The sequence below is a fragment of the Pleurodeles waltl genome, chromosome 4_1 (assembly GCF_031143425.1).
Source record: "Pleurodeles waltl isolate 20211129_DDA chromosome 4_1, aPleWal1.hap1.20221129, whole genome shotgun sequence".
Lineage (NCBI taxonomy): Eukaryota > Metazoa > Chordata > Amphibia > Caudata > Salamandridae > Pleurodeles > Pleurodeles waltl.
This window is the reverse complement of record NC_090442.1, coordinates 227,681,762-227,700,343: the sequence shown is the minus strand read 5'-3', so window position 1 is coordinate 227,700,343 and position 18,582 is coordinate 227,681,762. Positions and strand designations below refer to the sequence as shown.

At 45.4% G+C, this 18,582-nt stretch overlaps 1 protein-coding gene across 1 annotated transcript in view; it reads right to left on the bottom strand.

Moving 5' to 3' along the window:
* FAR2 (fatty acyl-CoA reductase 2) overlaps positions 1-17,950 on the bottom strand; it is a 357,779-nt gene extending 339,829 nt beyond the window's left edge. The window contains exon 1 of the mRNA XM_069228182.1: positions 17,821-17,950. The gene's annotated coding sequence lies outside the window, so the exon portion shown is untranslated. The remainder of the gene's footprint in view (positions 1-17,820) is intronic.
* Positions 17,951-18,582: the final 632 nt, after the last annotated feature.

Below are 18,582 nucleotides of genomic sequence, written 5' to 3'. Positions count from 1 at the left end.
TAAATTTCCATAGGAAAATTGAACCGCAATACAGTAAAAAAGCTAAACAGAATTACACCAAATTTGGCAGAAACCTAGATCTTGGTCAAGAAAGTGCTTTTTATGATTTGGTGTGAATCCGTTCCACAGTTTTTGAGAAATTAAAGTTAAAAATATTTGTATATGTAGACTCTTCGGTTCATGGGAAGCTCACAAGAGTCTTGTGATCATGAAAAGTCAAATAATAGAGCGATGTGATTGGCCGAGAGGACTTGTTTTCTCCATTTTTTTTTCATTTCAGGACAGGGGGACTAAGTTCCTGTGCCCTTAAATTGTGCCCACAACATTCCTCCTCTTGTTTAGGCCAGCCAGTCACGGCGGCTGTGCGTAGTGAGTGATGCCCACTCACAAGCGTTTGGCTGCCTTCAGGAGGTTGGGCGCAAGGTTTAAAACAGGCCAGGCCCTGCAGCCAACCCAACACTGCGGACAGCCGAAGGCCATGTAAGTGAGGGGTGGCTGCTTGCTGGAGTTGGGCACCAGACCTGGCCATAGGCTAGGCCCTGCAGCCACCCCCCGCACCCCCCTTGCGCTCTGTCTAAGGCTGTGTGCTGCTGGTGGTTGGCTGCCCTCTGGGTTGGGCATAGGGCCTAGCTGCAAGCCCAGTACTATGGTCAAACTCATGTTGCGCATAGTCCAAGACTGTGCGTGGCAAGGGATTAGCTGCCCCAAGGGACTTGGACTGACTCCACGCTGCTGATTGCCCAAGGCCATACACAGTGAGGTGTGGCCGCTCACTAGGGGTTTGCTGCCCTGCGGGGTTTGATATTGATTACCCGTACTCGCGTTTCAAACGGCAGCAGTGTCGTACTGGATCGAAGATACACTGTTTGACAACACTCGCGTTTTATAAGACGCAAATTAATCGCAAACACTACTGAAGAGGTACTTTGCTTTTTGGACCCTTTGGGACATTTTGAAAGATAGGATTTTGTATAGCTCCTATAACAGCCATAAGAAGCCCTGAGGAAGTCAATGGGGGAAATACAACCCTGATGAAACACGTGTTGGCTTGGCTGTAGCTGTTGATGAAGAAACAAAGAAGAATTCTTTGGATACTCGCGCTGGAACTTATTTACATGATATAGTGTATATATACATTATGATCTTAGGATTGTCCTATTTGCAAGGTTTTGTAGGGGGGGTACCTTGTATAAGCACCGTTCAAATACGTAAGAAGGACATTGTTGGTGAGCGCTATTTTCACCCTTACCACCCCTGGAAGTAGCTATTACTGCCCTGCGGGGGGGTTGGGCACAAAAGAAAACATCAGAAATTCCCTGAAAAAAACACAAAGGTTAAAGTGACATCATAGTTAGGCGAAAATGTTAAACATAACATTTTTAAACAAAAAAAAATGAAATTTACAAATGATAGTTTAGCTATTACTTACGCCCTCGCCAGGCGCTGCTTATTACTCACATGTTACAACACTGATGACATGTTCTAAAATATAATTGAAAACATTACTGATGACAACTGAAAAGACATCAGTTTTGACAACACTGACAACACTGTGTGGGACTCACTTTAAGGAGCTAGGAAATGGGGCTGAGCTTTCCTTAAAGTTATTACAGCCGAAGCCTTAAACTCTCGCCTTCTCCCTCTTCGTAGCACTACTGTTTCCGTACCTTCTTTGCAAACATCGTAAGAAGTGTATGTTCTTTGCGCCTTGTGACAGTATCATTTTATCTTATGGCGCTAGGACACTCACTCCCCGGATAATAAATTAAAAATCAATCAATCAAGGCACAAATGCCACACAGTCCCCACTTGTATTGGAACAAACAGCACCAACTAGAGGGAGTAATGTACCAGTGCGAGACAAAATCCCACACAACCATGGCCCATGACCAAATACACACATTTAAAACTACTTTCCAATCAAGTAGCAGCCCTTCACTGAGAATGCAACGTAGTCCACTGCAAAGTGAATATTACCATTGCGCACTGACGTATGCAATTGTGCTCCAGTGCACATATCAGCACTGGCGACTGCAGATAGTCAGGTGAGCTAACAGTGCATTTCATTACTTTGTCGTAGTTTACACCTGTCTATAGCGCCCACTAGGTATAAGCCCATCATTTTAGGTTTAAGCACTATCTGACTCAAAATGCTGCACACAACACACAATGCTGGAACATTCACTACAGGACAGGAGCAAACACATGACGCCACAGTTCTTACTTCACCCACAAGGAAACAGCGCAGGACACAACACTCTCCCAAGAAATGAATCTCCCTTGCAGTGCTTTCCGGATACTATAAAATGTCAAGTGGCAGGGCTGTTGCAAGAGTAGGCAAATTATGTTGTGTAAAACATAGTAGTAAAGCAACAACTGGGAGATGAAGGCTTGGCTCAGCTGCAAATAAGGAAGTAGAGAAATCTGAACGATTAGCTGTAGTTGAAAGTGTAATTAATTCGTAGTCAAAATGTTTGCCTGGGGACTCATCCACGTGCTCTGAAATACAAGGAAGTGTCGGGCTCAGCCTCGGGTAAAACAGCCATTTATTCTAGTGGTGGAACCAAACCTGAGCAAAGAACACGTTTAGCGGGAAATTATCCCCGGGGCACGATGGACGTGTATTTCAGGCTGCACGTTTTAGTCTAAAACTGAAAGTGCCCTTCCGCCTATTTCTGGGGCCCGTAATCCGCCGTTCCTACCAGGGCCGTTCCCGCAAAGTACTCCAGCGTTTGACTGATGCTCGGTTTGCGAACATTGAATTGTCTATTGCCAAAGCCAGGCGCTATTTTGCCTTCTAACACACTGATTCACAAAGCAAATTATACAAAAACATGAAACTTACTGTGGAAATCACAGTATCCACCATCAAAAAATTCTAGAATCAGAAACGGTAGGTTGTTGCCTTCGTAAATAGGATCCAAGTTTAAAAAAACGTTTCCGTTGTGGTGGAATTTCCATGTATGCAAATGTGCTCTATAAAAAGCTGGTGAACATCCACAAAGGACGTTTATGGGTATTCGTACATTTCCCTAGCTACTTCCCCTAGTCGCCCCACCGTGAATACATTGGCAGATTTACTTCAGAGGCTAAAAGTGGAACTCAGGGATGAATTGAGGGGGAGAGGAAGGTAATTCAGCATATTTTACCCAAGGAGAAACACACAAAAAATTCGAAATGCAGATGCATTTTCGCATTTCGTTTTAGATAGAAAATAATGTTTCTTTATGAAGAAGTGATTACGGATCTGAGTGTTCCTACACACTGCGAGAGTCTAGCGTTTCTCGAAGCACTTCCGGAATTGCTTCGAAATTCCTTAAAAGTGGAATCTGTACTCCAAATGCAGGTGCAAGCCTATTTCAGTGCATTTCCGACAGGGACCTTTCGAGCATCGGACCCGTCATCGCCAGATTCAAATGGTTAACAGCTCGTCATTGTTGTGCCTGCTCCCGTGACGTCATCCTTGTCAGGACTGATCAGATCAAGCCGCCTCACCGCCCCCACACACAGGTGATCCGCTAAATCCCTGGCACCTGATCTTAGCGCGGCTTTATGAAGGATGCCCTTCAACTGAGCAATCCGTGGCAACGTCACACTGTCCTCTCTCTACTGCCCTAATCTCTCTCTGTTGCCCAGAACTCATTACGTGGCAATTCCATCACTGTTCTCTCTCTGCTGCCCAGAACTCAGTCCGTGGTTAACACCTCGCTGTTGTCTCTCTGCTGCCCAGAACTCATTCTGTGGTAACACAACACTGTTCCCTCTCTGCTGGCCAGAACTCATTCAGTGGTAATTCCATCATTGTTCTCTCTGCTGCCCAGAACCCAATCCGTAGTTAACACCACGCTGTTCTCTCTCTGCTGCCCAGAACTCATTATGTGATAATTCCATCACTGCTCTCTCTCTCTCTCTGCTGCCCAGAACTCAGTCCGTGATAATTCCATCACTGTTCTCTCTCTGTTGCCCAGAACTCAGTCGGTGGTAATTCCATCACTGTTCTCGCTCTGCGGCCCAGAACTCAGTCCGTGGTTAACACCTCGCTGTTCTCTCTCTGCTGCCCAGAACTCATTCTGTGGTAACACAACACTGTTCCCTCTCTGCTGGCCAGAACTCATTCAGTGGTAATTCCATCATTGTTCTCTCTGCTGCCCAGAACCCAATCCGTAGTTAACACCACGCTGTTCTCTCTCTGCTGCCCAGAACTCATTATGTGATAATTCCATCACTGCTCTCTCTCTCTCTCTGCTGCCCAGAACTCAGTCCGTGATAATTCCATCACTGTTCTCTCTCTGTTGCCCAGAACTCAGTCGGTGGTAATTCCATCACTGTTCTCGCTCTGCGGCCCAGAACTCAGTCTGTGGTAATTCCATCACTGTTCTCTCTCTGCTGCCCCGAACTCATTCTGTGGTAATTCCGTCACTGTTCTCTCTCTGCTGCCCCGAACTCATTCTGTGGTAATTCCGTCACTGTTCTCGCTCTGCTGCCCAGAATTCATTCCAGGTAATCCCATCACTGTTCTCTTTCTGCTGCCTAGAACTCATTCTGTGGTAATTCCATCACTGTTCTCACTCTGCTGCCCAGAACTCATTCTGTGGTAATTCCATCACTGTTCTCCAGCTGCTGCCCAGAACTCATTCTGTGGTAATTCCATCACTGTTCTCCAGCTGCTGCCTCCAGACCTCATACCATGGTAAAACGATCATGGATTATTCGCTGCTGCCTAGACCACATTGCATTGTAATTCCATCACTGTTCTTTCGCTGCTGCTTAGACCTCATTTCGTAGTAATTCCATCACTGTCCTCATTCTGTGGTAATAACATCACTGTTCTCCCTCTGCTGCCTAGACCTCATTCCATGCTAATGTGATTCTCTCGTTGCTGCCTAGACCTCATTCCGTGATAATACCGTCACTGTTCTTTCGCTGCTGTCTAGACCTCATTCTGTGGTAATTCCATCACTGTTCTCTAGCTCCTGCCTATAGACCTCATTCCGTGGTAATGCGATCATGGTTCTGGACCAATCATGTGTGTGGCTTTTCAAGACATTCAGCACAGCTACCCTTAATGCCCCTTCTCAGGGCACAAGTCGGGGGTACAAGCGGGTGGACGGCGCCCCCCCCCCCCCCCCATTATTTTCACAGGGCAGACGCCGTTCCCACTGTGACGAAGTTAGGCCACAGTGAAACATGCTGAATGAGCCCCACTGTAGTTTTCTGACACCAGGACACATTCATCAGAGCCTGCGTGTTGTCTGCTTTTCTGTTCTAAGCAGCACAGTGCAGGAGGCGAGGGAATTTCTTATCTGAGGGTCCAGCTCTGCCCATAACAAAGGCCCAGTTTAATGGGCCATCATCCTTCCCTTTGCTCTAGAAGGCGTCTGGCTGAGGGCTTTCTGGGCCCTAACACCTAAATGCCAATGGAATCGAGAGGGAACAAAGGCACACAACTCACCCCTTCACAAGTACTTAACTGAAACTACATCTGGAGGCATGTTTTTCATTTTGTTCAGTCCCTCTGTACAGTTGAAATGCATGCACTGTGAGAATTTCAGAAGTATCAGTCTGTGAGTATTTACACGAATAACAACTTTAATACCACTGTTTATATAACTGTATTCTTGTATAGTGCTACACATCACATTTTAGGGTATCAGAACACTTTACATCACAAACACATTATACATTGTGCAATAAATCATACACAGCGACGGCCACCGCAAATCTCAAGAGAAGGGGCGGGGAAATTAAATAAATAAATATATATATATATATATAAAAACTTAACTTTTGCCATCGCCCCATCTCCTGCTGTGTTGCTCCCCTTCCTTCGTGGATGTGGTGTCCCAGCATTCACTGGGACACCAGCATAGCCTCCCCAGCAATCCTGGCACTGCTTTCATGCTAAACCAAGCATGAAAACAGCTCCTGAGACAGCCGGCCAAACACATATGCACACTTAGGTGCAATCTCCCCTCTTCCCCCCTCCCACCTCCTATGGCCCAGCCCCTCCCTGAACATGCTGTTGGCTGAGCCAGCAGCTGAAAGACAAAACAATAATTAAATATTGTTTTATCTTTCAGCTCCTGGCTTAGCCAAGGGGGCAATGCTCTTTCGCCATTGGGAAGGAGCTGCCCCTGATTATACAAGTGTGTAAATCAATGTACAGGATGCATTACATAAGGCAATGAGGGTTATAAGGTGGAGTTACATATAACTCATACCAGTAAGCATTACTTGTTAATAGTGCATGGCCAGGAGAAACAAAGTCAGGATATCAAATGTATGCAGCGCTTGGGGTTGTTTGTATTAGTAGGACTTCATTACTACCCAAAGAACCCCTTTTCAGCAGCATTAATAATAACAAAAGATTGGGGGGGAAATAAGGTCTAAACCAGGGCCACTGGAATTATGTTGCAGTGGAGGTCTATATTATGCACATGGTTGACTAAATTAAGCAGAGTAATGTGGCACATTTTGTGACAGTATTCAGTATTTTCTCATTTTTACACTGCTAATATTGACTGGTAAAATATTTTACCTTATTACTACCAGTTTAATACCCAAATACAGCAATAAACAAATGAAAGATGACCAATCAACCTTTGCAAAGTGTCTTTCACTGTGCAAGGAGACAGGGCTCCATGCTTTTAGTAACTTTTGATTAGTTTCAAGTAGAAACAGATTTTTTTTGTTAAAATCTGAAGATTATGCAATAGATGATGAGGTATGTGGAACGTTTGGCAAATCCATTATTATGTAGGAAACACTGCAGCTTCGGAATCAAACAAATTTAGTGGCCACGGCTAAACCTTTGCTTTGCAGTTTGCATGCAGGTCTTTGATGCCAGTTCATAGCTCACTGTGCGATATTAAGACTGCAATTTTCTGATTGCAAGTAACAAAAGGATCTCCGTGTTAAAAGCACTTACCTATCTTCATAAAATAAAAATCTCGCATCTGTATGTTACAAGATGTGCTATGCAAAATACATATTAACCTTCTATGCTACTTTAAGAGTTCTGACTAGACAAACAACAGATCTGTCCAGCTATTGCATTAACCATCAGAGGTATCTTACCATTATTATTACTATTATTCCCTGAGATTTTCTGGGCACACAAATATATCTGCTGCAGGTACCTTACACGCATACAATATTTTTTAAATGCAGCTTTTACAACCAATTAAACCAGAACAGATTTACTGCTTCTCCTTTGTTCCACTTTCTTTATGGCAGAGTTTAAAAAAATATAAATATATATTGTCCTTCAGACTGCTTTTTATGACTCTGCTCTAGTGTCTGTACCTCCTCTTCCCATTGCCACACCTTGACCTCCAACTTATGTGTTCCCGGAACAAGTTTTTTCCAATTCCTGCACTGCTGTAAGGCTCATGCACAGGTCAGAAGCAAGGTAGGAAGGCTGTTTCAAGTCTACCTCGTGTCCATCCTGTGATTTTTTACAGTATTCCCGGTGCCACAAGCCTGGAAGAAATCAGCAGGAAGAATAAAGTAAAATGTCCACTCTGTGATTCTCCCAGAAAGCAGCACACCAGGAAGCCAGAAGACCAACATTTGTTGCACGCCATTTAAAATGTGCAAGCAGCTAAAATGTTGGTCCCTTTTTTCCTGGGCCCCTACACCTGCCTTTGCTCTCCTGCACCTTGCCTTCCATTGGAGCTGGAGCACACACTGCACACGGACAGAAATAGGAAGAAAGAAGCCTGACAGAGGTTGTTGGAAGAGAGGAGAGAAGTTGTTTGTATCCAGGTTCTCATTGTATACGGAACAAAACTGCAGTCAAATTCAACACAAGACATATTTTTGCCAAGGGTCACACAATTTGGTCCTAGTCCCAGGATGTTTTGGAGTCACAAAAGGCGAGTGTAAAGTTCTTTGTGGGTGCTCCTTTGAAGTGCATGTGTGGAAGGTTATATCTACGTCCTCCTCTCTGGTCATGGTGGCCCATCCTGCCAACACTCAGTCCATCTTTGTGATACTGTCTGGGAGAAATACACAAAGGCCAACTATTTACTAGTCTTGTGACCCTGGATACAAGCTGTAGCCACCCATGCCCCCTTTGTAGAAGTGGAATTTTCGGAATTGTGACTTAAAATGTGACTTTACTATTAAAGAGAGTTTTAAATTACAATTATTTTGAGACCAAACATGATATTCCAACCTGTTCCCAAACAAAATGTATCACTTATTAAATGTAATACGGTAAACCAATGTTATCCTAATGGAGAGGCAGGCCTTACAGAAGTGAAAAACAAATTTTAAAGTTCTTCACTCCCAGTACATGTAAATCTTAAAACTAAATGTCTGCCGTTTTAAATACACTGCAGCCTGCACTATGAGCTGTTTAGGGCTTACCCCAGGGGTGACATATCTGGTCAAAAGGGAGGTTTAGGCCGGACAAAAGGTTTATTTTGACAGATAGAAATAGAAGTTTACAACTGAACACAGGCTGCAATGGGAGGTCTGAGACATGTTTAAAAAGACTACTTCGGTGAATGGCACAATAAGTGCAGCAGGACCACTAACAGCATTTAATTTATAAGCCTGGGGTACCTGTAGTACCACTTTAACTAGGGACTTACAAGTAAATTAAATTAACCAAGTGGATATAAGCCAATTTTACTATGTTCAGGGAGAAAGCACAAGCAATTTAGCACTGGTTAGCATTGATAAAGTGCACAGAGTCATAAATGCCATCTAAAACGTTTTCAGAAAACAGGAGATGTGAATGTAACCACTTTGGGAGTGACCCTGCAGAGGGGACGAAGTCCAACAATGGGCACCTTTTTTCCCCTGTTTTTCTATTTAAAGTTAACGCTTTGCCTTAACTTCTTGGTGCATGAAGTTGGAGTATGGGTGTCAGGTAGAAGCCACATGCAAGTCAATTGTCATTTGCACCATATACATGACTTAGATTGATGGAATAGTATACCTGGTTGAGTGGGCTGGAATACCAAATTCAGTGTTCAACTTGCATTTTGTTGACAATGGTCAAAGTGGGCAGTGTATACAGTGGTGGTATGGCGGGTAGGTTAATAGATTGTATAGTTTTGATATGTACAATTAAAGTTTATAGCATTTTTAATGCAACACATAAATTATGCTTGGTTCTTGGTGTCATGTTTAGTATGATTAACTTCTAGCACTTAGTGGCCTGTATACTGTAGTTAGTTTGTAACCAAATGTTATTTGCATTCAAGCTTTTAATTCCTTCAGGCAGGAAATCTAAGTCACAGACTTAAGCACTGATAAGCTTTCATTTATTAAATCTCATAATGCACTCAAATATACTCATGATGGACCTGCTAAGCACGGGTTGGAGATCTTAAGATATTTTGTCTCTTCTTGTGATGCCACTTTCTGTGAGGTCATGGGTCGTGATGTCACTTCCTGTGATATCACTCACGATGTCATGCACTGTGCTGTCACTTGCATACTGCCTAGCATAGTTAGTTCCCCCCACTTATGTTTTTTAGGACTTGTGCCCTTCCCCTTTTGCCATGTGAAATTGCTACATTTCCGGGAATCACACACATTTGCATCTAAGCTGAATAGGATGAAGTGGAAAGTTGTAGTGACCAATATGGACATAGCTGACATTAGGAATAGTTAGGGGTAGCAGATGCTGCCGATGGCTTATGCTTTGTTACCCCCAGAACTTCCTTTGCTAGCCCTGCTCTCAGGGGTCATGAAGGCATTGCAGCTGTTCACTCTTCCACCCTAGCACAGCAGGAGAGGGGTGTGTGCTGGTGGGCTACGGATAGAACAAGGTGTTGACACTAATGTATTTGAGGGGGAGGTAAAGCATGAGTGGTGTGACGTATGCTCCGCCTGGCATATTATAAAACAACATCCACAGCTAAAGGGCGGGGGTTTCCTACCCATTAGACTCAGCACTTGATCCAGAGCAATGAAATGCTAATATCGTAATTCACAAGAATTGCCCAGCAGGAGAGCAAAGCCTTTTCAAGTGTAGGAGGATAATTGACTAGTTTTTTAGAGAAATAGCAAACACTGAAAGTAGATGGTGGAGTTGTTACAAAACAGCAGATCTCTCGTCAATAGCAGCACGCCTCTGAGCGCCTCACAACATTTGGAAGGAGGTCAGTGAATGTTAGGCTACCAACTACATGTCAAAAAATCGCTACTGTACTTACAATAAAAACACCAATGTGTGTCTTTCAGAATTCATACAATTACAAATTGTATTGTAATAGTATTTATATAGCGCTTACTACCCCTGATGAGGCGTCGAAGCACTTTTCGACGAGTAGCACGCTACTCCGGAACCCAAAAGGAATTAGTGGTGGATTAGTATAGGGAAATATGAGTACAGTTTTAGTATTATTATGAGTTAATTTGAGCCGCGGATATGTGAGTTTGTTAGTTAGATTGACTGGAGTATTGGAGGGGAGGAGGAGGCAAATGACGAACAGTCTATTAGATGCACTATCATTTGGATACATGTATAAAATCTGTTGAAAGCATCATACCATAAAAAATTATACAGTTCATCAAGCTCAAAAAAAATCTCAGAGTTTCCATGATTTCAGCCCGACCAGTGTGAAGTATACTTCATAACTCATGTGTGTGCAATGCTAAGATATTTGCCTTGTTACTTAAGGGTATATATCAAGTGCCAAGTGGAGAAGAAAAATGTAGTCATACCAAAGACAAAATCTCAGTGGCATCTGATTTAAGAATTCCAAGTGCTGTGCAGTATTGTCTAACTACCAGCAGATGACAAATAGGAAGGATCCACTTTTTTCTGATATTGCTGTATGCTTTGCAGAAGAAGAATAGGTGTTCCTCAGTTTCTGCTACAGGTTTGCACACTGAACATATATCGGAATCATTGTAGTTTGGAATCCATCTAGAACGAAAACTATTAGTAGGTAAAATCCTCAGTGTAATTTTCAGATATAAGGATTTTGCTGATGGTGGCATAATGTTATCAAAATAGACCTCAAATTTTGCGGTGCCTTTATGGTCCAAAGATTTTTCCACTAAACTGCCTTCCTAAACATTTCTGTGCCAGCTGCTAGTGCATAGGACCAATAGCTTTCTTTCGGCAAGCCCTTTGCACCATTACTACTAGAGACAGAGGACTGGTCATCTCAAATCCCTCCCAAATCCAAGGAATGGAACCAGTTCTTCACATAACTAAACCATGATATACAAACGTTTTCAGTTCCATAATGTGTCTTTATACAGCTTGCGTTTGTGAGAGGGCCAAATTCTTATCCAGTATAATAGAGGTCTTAAAATAGCTATGTGGTGATTCTTCTAAATTCTCTGTCAAAAAACAATGTGAGCATAGGGATGCTCTGTGGTAAGCCAATCAAAGATTTTACAAACTTGTTCTGTGTTCCGGTCAGAATGACCATATTGCAACTCTCTGCTCCATAGATAGCAGCCACATGAGCCTTTGCATGGGAGCTATGTAAGGCTGGTGAGACCAACCTGCTAGATGTTGCACTGTGCAATTTTAGGACAGCTGCTACTCTGTCTTGCACTACCAAGGGGCTTTCCAAGTAGTCAAAACTGTTGACTCTCTTAACAGGTGCCCCCCGCAGTGTCACGCCACCTTTAAATGACCCATGGGGATTTAAGACCATGAACTTTGTGTCTGCTGAATTAATCTCCAGCCATGATTGGTGGAACGACATCGAGAACTTGTTAACAAGTGTTTGTAAACTCATCAGTGTCTTGAAAATTAAGATGGTATCATCAGCAAATTATAATGCTGGGATTTTGCCATTTAACAGTTTTGGTGACACGTGACATTCACACTACTCAACCGTCTAATATAACCACTGGTAGTCCTTCTGCAGGTGAATCCAAACCTCAACCTTCAAATCACACAATATGCACAAACAATGCATTCTCATTGATGGATCCGAAAATAGAATTTGTATAACACTCAAAATACTCTCCACATTTCTGATTGCGGGGACACACCTTTACTGCATTTAATTATAACCAATTTGTTGGAGATAAAGTAAGATTTTTGAATAACCAAAACCAGCATGCACCACTATACTCATTTAACAGCTGATAAAGCACCATTATCCTGGACCATGAGCAAAAGAACAATTAACAAGGTGAATTTCAAATTAAGTGATGTCTTGACTGCTTGATATCGCTGCCCTAGAAGAGTACATGTACAAATAGGATAACTTGTTTATTCACTTAGAATGATATAGTATGCCAGGCCCTGGGACACCAAAGGTAAATGACACTATCCACTGTGTCAATCCCGATGATGCAAAGAGAACTCCTACTGATTGGATAAGATATAATGATAGGAAAGAAATAAAGTGCCCAATATTACCCTGGTTCAATATGCATTTTTAGGCCTCAGCCACAAACAGCTTTAGCTATTGATTGGAGACCTATTCCATAGAGTGAGCTTTGGGTCAGACTCTCGTTCATAATTGTACGACTTTACAATCCGTCTCGTGCCCCTGCTCCTGACTGATATGACGGGTTTCCTCCCCATTCTTTAAGCCTCACTGTGTTTTGAATTGGTGTATTCTTTGACTGCTCACGTCAGCAACATGTGGAGGACTAATGTGTCTCCCTCTCTTTCTCTCTATCCCTATTCTCCTTATCCCACCCCTTCACTTTCAACCACAGTTCCAATCTTCAACCAGCATCCGTTTGTCCCCTGCAGCCACCTGGTGCTCTGTGCGCAGCCACCATGCTATTTATAGATGCCAGACATCTTAAATAGTTCTTAAACCTTTGTAATATGGCGTCTCATGCATGCACATAAACATGCATGCATGGTGGGTACATGTAATTAGAGTGTGTTATATTTTGACATACTACACTCAAACATACGACAGCCCTTGCACCCACAGTGGCCATCTATTAACAGGATTTGTTATAGCTAAACAAAAGGTATTCTATAGTGGCAACTGCAGATGTGTAGACAACTACGGTGGCTGTCTTTGACTACATGTTTTTTAAAATATTCAAGCAAATTCAAGCACCTATTTAGGATAAAAAGCATTGGCAAACCCAACAGAATACCTGGTGGCTGAGACCTAATGGCTTTGCCAGTGCTTGTTTTTCCTTCACAGGGCTCAGGCTTGGCAGGTCCTGGCCAGATCACTGGCTTGGATCCCTCTCTAGATCTGGAGGTGTTCTTGTTTCAATCAATCAATCAAACATTTATAGAGTGCGGCAAATCAACCATGAGTGTCTCGAAGCACTGAAGCTGTATGCTGCTGCATGGAGGAATAATCATTCGAACATCAAGGTCTTTAAAACTCTTCTGAATCGCTAGAGTGATGGCGCAGTCCTGACGTGCAGGGGGAGATTGTGCCAAGCCTTGGCTGCCAGGTGCGAGAACGAGCATCCTTCACTATTGGTTTGACTGATCCATTGGGTATCTGCAAGGGAGAGGGAAGCTGATCCAAGTTGTCTGGTCATTTGGTGGAAGATCAGGCATTTGTTGATGTATGCTAGTCCTTCGTTAAACAGGGTCTTACATGGGCTAGCATCTTGAACTGGCATCTCTTCTGAATCGGGAGCCAGTGTCGTTTTTTTAGATGGGTGTGATGGTCCTTTTGCAGAGGTTGAGTACGAGTCTTGCTGCTGAGTTCTGCGCTGTCTGGAGTTTCTTCAGGAGGCATGCTGTGATTCTTACGTAAAGCGTGTTTCCGTAGTCAAGTCTGCTGGTGATAAGGACCTGCATGACGGTCCTTCTGAATTCTGCCGGGAGCCACCTAAGGATCTTGCGGAGCAGGTGAAGTGTGTGGAAGCAGGCAGATGAAACTGCATCGATGTGTTTCTTCATGGATAGCTCGTTTTCAGGATGATGCTGAGGTTGTGAGCCTGGTCTGTTGGGACGGGGGGGTGCCGAGCTCTGCGGGCCACCGTGTGTCCATCCATGAAGAGGAGTTCTTCCCAAGGATGAGGACTTATGTTTTTTTGGTGATGAGTTAGAAACAGTTGTCCTTTATCCAGTCCACTACATTCATCATGCATCAGTGGAAGTTAGCTTTTGTGGTGGTGGGATCTTCAGACAGTGAGAGTATGAGCTGTGTGTCGTCGGTGTAGAAGATGATGTTGAGTCTGTGTGATCTGACGGTGATAGCCAGGGCGATCATGAAGGTGTTAAAGAGGGTCGGGCTGAGGGACGATCCTTGGGGGACTCCACAGATTATCTTCTTGGGCTCTAAGATGAATGGTGGGAGACTGAGCCTTTAGATTCTGCCAGTGAGGTACAATGTGATCCATCTGAGGGCATATCCTTGAATCCCGATGTGGTGGAGTATGTTGATCAGGATGTGGTTGGAGACAGTGCCAAACACGGCAGACAGGTCCAGGAGGATGAGGGCTGCTGTTTCCCCACAGTCCAGGAGGGCTCTGATGTCATCTGTGGCTGCAATCAGGGCTGTCTCAGTGCTGTGGTAAACTCGAATTCCAGATTGGGAGGGGTCCAGGAGGTTGTGGTCTTCTAGGTGTTGGATGAGTTGCTGGTTGATCGCTTTCTCTAGGACTTTTGCTGGATTGGGGAGCAGAGAGATGGACCAGTAGTTCTTCAGTTCCGTTGGGCTGGGAGATTTTTTTTCAGGATGTGCCTCACTTCAGCGTGTTTCTAGACCTCTGGGAAAGAAGCTGAGGTGATGGAGGTATTCAGGACCTTCCTAAGCTCGTTGCTGATTATCTTGCTTCTGAAGTTGAAAACGTGGTGGGGGCAAGGGTCCGTGGGTGCTCCTGAGTGTACAGAGCTCATGATGGAGATAGTGTCTTCCTCGGTGAGGAGTTACAGTGGGTGAAAAGGTGTTCTGGGTTAGTGTTTGTTCATGTGAGCTGGTTGATGCTGTCTGCAGCAGAGGGTTGGCGGACAAAGTTTTCGTAGATAGCCGAGATCTTGTTGTGGAAGAAGACCACAAGGTTGTTGCACAGTTCCTGGGAGGGAGTGATGTCGTTCTCGGTAGACTGAGGGATTGGTGAACTCCTTCACAATGGCAGAGTTCTTTGCTGTGGTTTGTGCTGGCTTTGATGCAGTTTGCTAGTGTGTTCTTGGTTTCTTTCAGGTTCAGGAGGCAGTGGTACTGGCTGAGGGCAGTCCTGAAGGCGGTGCGGTCTTCTGTTTTTTTGCTGATGCGCCACTTTCTCTCAAGTTGTTGGCGGTAGCATTTGGAGGAGTTGTGTTCCTCTGTGAACCAGCTTGCTCTTTTGCTTTGTTCTTTGACCTTGGCTGTCTTGGCGGGGATGGCATCGGCATATTCTGTGATCCAAGTAGAGAAGCTCTTTGCTCTGTGTTCAGGGTTGTGTGCAGTCTGGGAGGTCGGAGCGGAGACTGTTGTTCTACTGGTCTTCTGATACCTTTTTCCAGTATCTTCGCGTGGATCAGAGGGGCCACTCTGCCGGGGTTTGTGGGTCCGGAGATGGTGAAGTGTACGCTGTGGTGGTCGAACCAGGTGAGTGGTATAGTGTGGTGTGGATGCACCTGACTCTCTCTGGCGGTGACGACGATGTCAAGCAGGTTTCGTGACATAAGCCTGGAGCCTTCAATTTCTATGATCATCAGACCTTCAGGTAGGGTGGATTATACTCCTATATAAAAACATAGCTAGAATACCTTCCCTTTAAATGCACCAGGGCAGCACCAAAATAACAAGATCTGTCTATCTAGTATCTGGGCGTTCTCCGAGTCGTGAGACGAGAGGCACACATCAGGCCAAAAATATGCCGGGGCAAAAGTGAGTACTAATAAATACATTTTCACCTTGGAAATAAAGGGCAGGTTGAGAGTAGGAAGTCAGATTGTTACCATGACATCTAGGTACAGGCTGTGGTGGGCGAAGTGCATGGGAAGATGAGCTAAAAAATGTGGTGATTTGCCGGGTTGCTTATGAAATGAGACAATGACGATCCCATTTAATTCACACAGGAACCACAATCACAACTGAACTTCAAGGATGCCTTAAGTGCAGTCTTAGCATAGAGGCCAGAGAATAATCGGGTACAGAGTCTACCTTATCTCTTCCTACCCGATGGACTAAGGACAGACAGTGTAGGCAGCCACTACAACCTACACAGCTGTTTACCCTTCAGGAAATCTTCGCCACACGTGCCTACAGCTGATGCGGTTCACACTGTGAGCGTTTTCGAAGGGGTGGGCAACGGTTCGGTTGAATGTATGTTCCTGGGCATAAGCATCAGATCTACACCCTAATGTCTAGCACGTGCTTAGAGGCGAACTAATGTGCCTCTCGCATGCGCCTTGCGGACTCAGGCAGTGGAGCCAATGCACTAGGATTGGGAGCCCCAGAGGGGAGAGTGCAGTGTTTGCGGCTAGCGCTAAACGCAAGCTGAGGTGCGGAAGATCCGAGTAAACCGTGCCTGTCACTAGAACAACTAGTGGGGGCGGGGGGCGCGCGGAATGCATTCCCTGCACTGATGCGCTGCTCCCGATCTGCAGGACTCCCCAATACGTGCACGCCTCTCCAGCGTTTTACTCTCCCACTTCTAAATTGCAATTTCCCTTACCCTCTAAACCCGGTCTTCTTTTTTCCCTTTAATTTTTTTCTTTTTCTACGTCAAATCTCTCCTCTCGGTCCGGCCTGCCTTTCGCTTTGTTTCTTATCTCTCTAATTTCTTCCAATCTTTCTTTTCTCTATTTCTAATTACTCCTCCGGGCCGCGCTGGCTGTAGCGGGCATCGGATTTTTTTCCGGTAGGCTGTAAGAGTGGGGCTTTTTTTCAGCGGTGGGGGCCGGTTTTCCTAATGGGGGGGGGGGGGGGGGCGGTTTTGCAGCAGTGCTGCAACATCGCCCCTAGTAACAAAATAACAAAAGCAGCAGTGCTTTGCACGCGCCCCAGGGGCTGGTCTGACAACATTTCCAGGGCAGCTTTGGGGTCTCAGTCTCGCTCTGCTACTCCTCATTCTTCGCTACTTCTAATTACCCCCTTTGTAATTTCTGTTTTTCTTTTATCTCCCTCTTTTTTGATGTCGTCCCTCTCTAATTCCTCTCAAATGAATTCTAACTTTTCATCCTCTCTCTGTTTCTACTATGCTTATCTCCGTACTTTCTTCTCTGTTTTTCTCTTTCTCGCGGACCAGTTTCCCTGACAGCTGCCTGCTGCATTCCCAGGCAGGGGCGCTCCCCCGGGTCTCGGGGCGATATTCCGACACGCTGCCACACCCTGCCCGGACCACGCCTGCTCTCCGCCCTTCTCGACCTCTGCTTTTCATTTCCACCTTCAGGAGACCTTCTAGGACACGATACTTCTTTCCCTCTGACAAAACTCCACACCTTCGGCTCACCCTACCTACCTAGTCCTAGGGGCGAGCCGGCCTTCTGCCCTCGCACCATTCCACCTCCGACACACGTTGCTCGTCCGCTCCAGGAGCGTAGCTACCGTTGGTGCAGCAGGTGCAGTGGCACCGGGGCCCCGCACCCCCGAGGGTCCAATTGAGCTGTGATTATTCCTTAAGATTACTACCCCAAGAACAGTCAATTTGACCATTTTTTTCTTGCTGGCATTCTTTCTACGCTTCTGATCCCCTCCGAGGTTAATGGCTTTTCGTCAAGCCTGTCTGCTACAATCGCCCGTCTATGCCCTGCTGGGTGATCTTACAGTCACTTTATGCTCCAGTTCTACACTATCAGTGGTGCTGAAGCGAGCAGGCGGCGTTAACGTCGCTACAGACCTGCTGCCTCCCTCCCCTTCCTGGATGACCACAGAGCCAGTCAGCGCTGCCCGGTCAGTCCACTCCTGCACTCACCGGTGCGTGTGGAGCAGGCAGCTGGGCTCTGACCGCCCCATCCCACCTTACCGTGTGCGTCGTCCGCCGCGCAGCCCTCACGCCAGACCTGTCCGGGGAAGCCTCCTCTGGCCGGGCGGGAGCTCTTAGCCCGAGGGGAAGGGATGGTAAGACTGAGCCGGCTGCCTGCGAGAGAGGAGGTGGCTGGGGGCTGCTGCTGGGGCCGCCCCGCCACTCCCGCCCTGCGTGCCGGCGCCTCCCTACCTTACTTGCACACTTCTCAAAGTTCTCACATTCTTAAGACTCGACCAGGGCTTTAAGTGGGCCGGGACCTGCCGGTGCCTAGCACCGACAGTTCTAAAAAGCAGGTGCTGAGACGGGTCACTACCGGACTCTCCATTTTTGCCCTCACTGTCAGAGTGAAAAAAAAATCTTAACTCAGCAGCAGTTCCACATTTCACTGCCTTTGATGTAACTTCAAAGAGGCTCGTTATAGTTATTTTAGCCTCATGATTCCAGAACTGAAGCAATCTCAGTATTATATACAAGAAAGCCATGTTGCTACGTACTCATCTTATGCAGCTAACAATCCATGACAAAGCCAATAGTCCTGGCTTGTTTTAAGTGTAGTGTCAGTTGTATTATGTACCTAGAGGCAGTGACAGAAAGAAGCAGCAAAAGACCAGTCAGGCAGCACACTGTTAAACACAATTTTTTTTAGCTGATGTGTTTTAAAGCCACGCCCTTAAATACATAGGCCAAGCGCCATTGTGAGCACCCCCCCCATCAGTTTCTTCATCCCACTTAAAACCCTGGCTCAACATCGTGCATAAT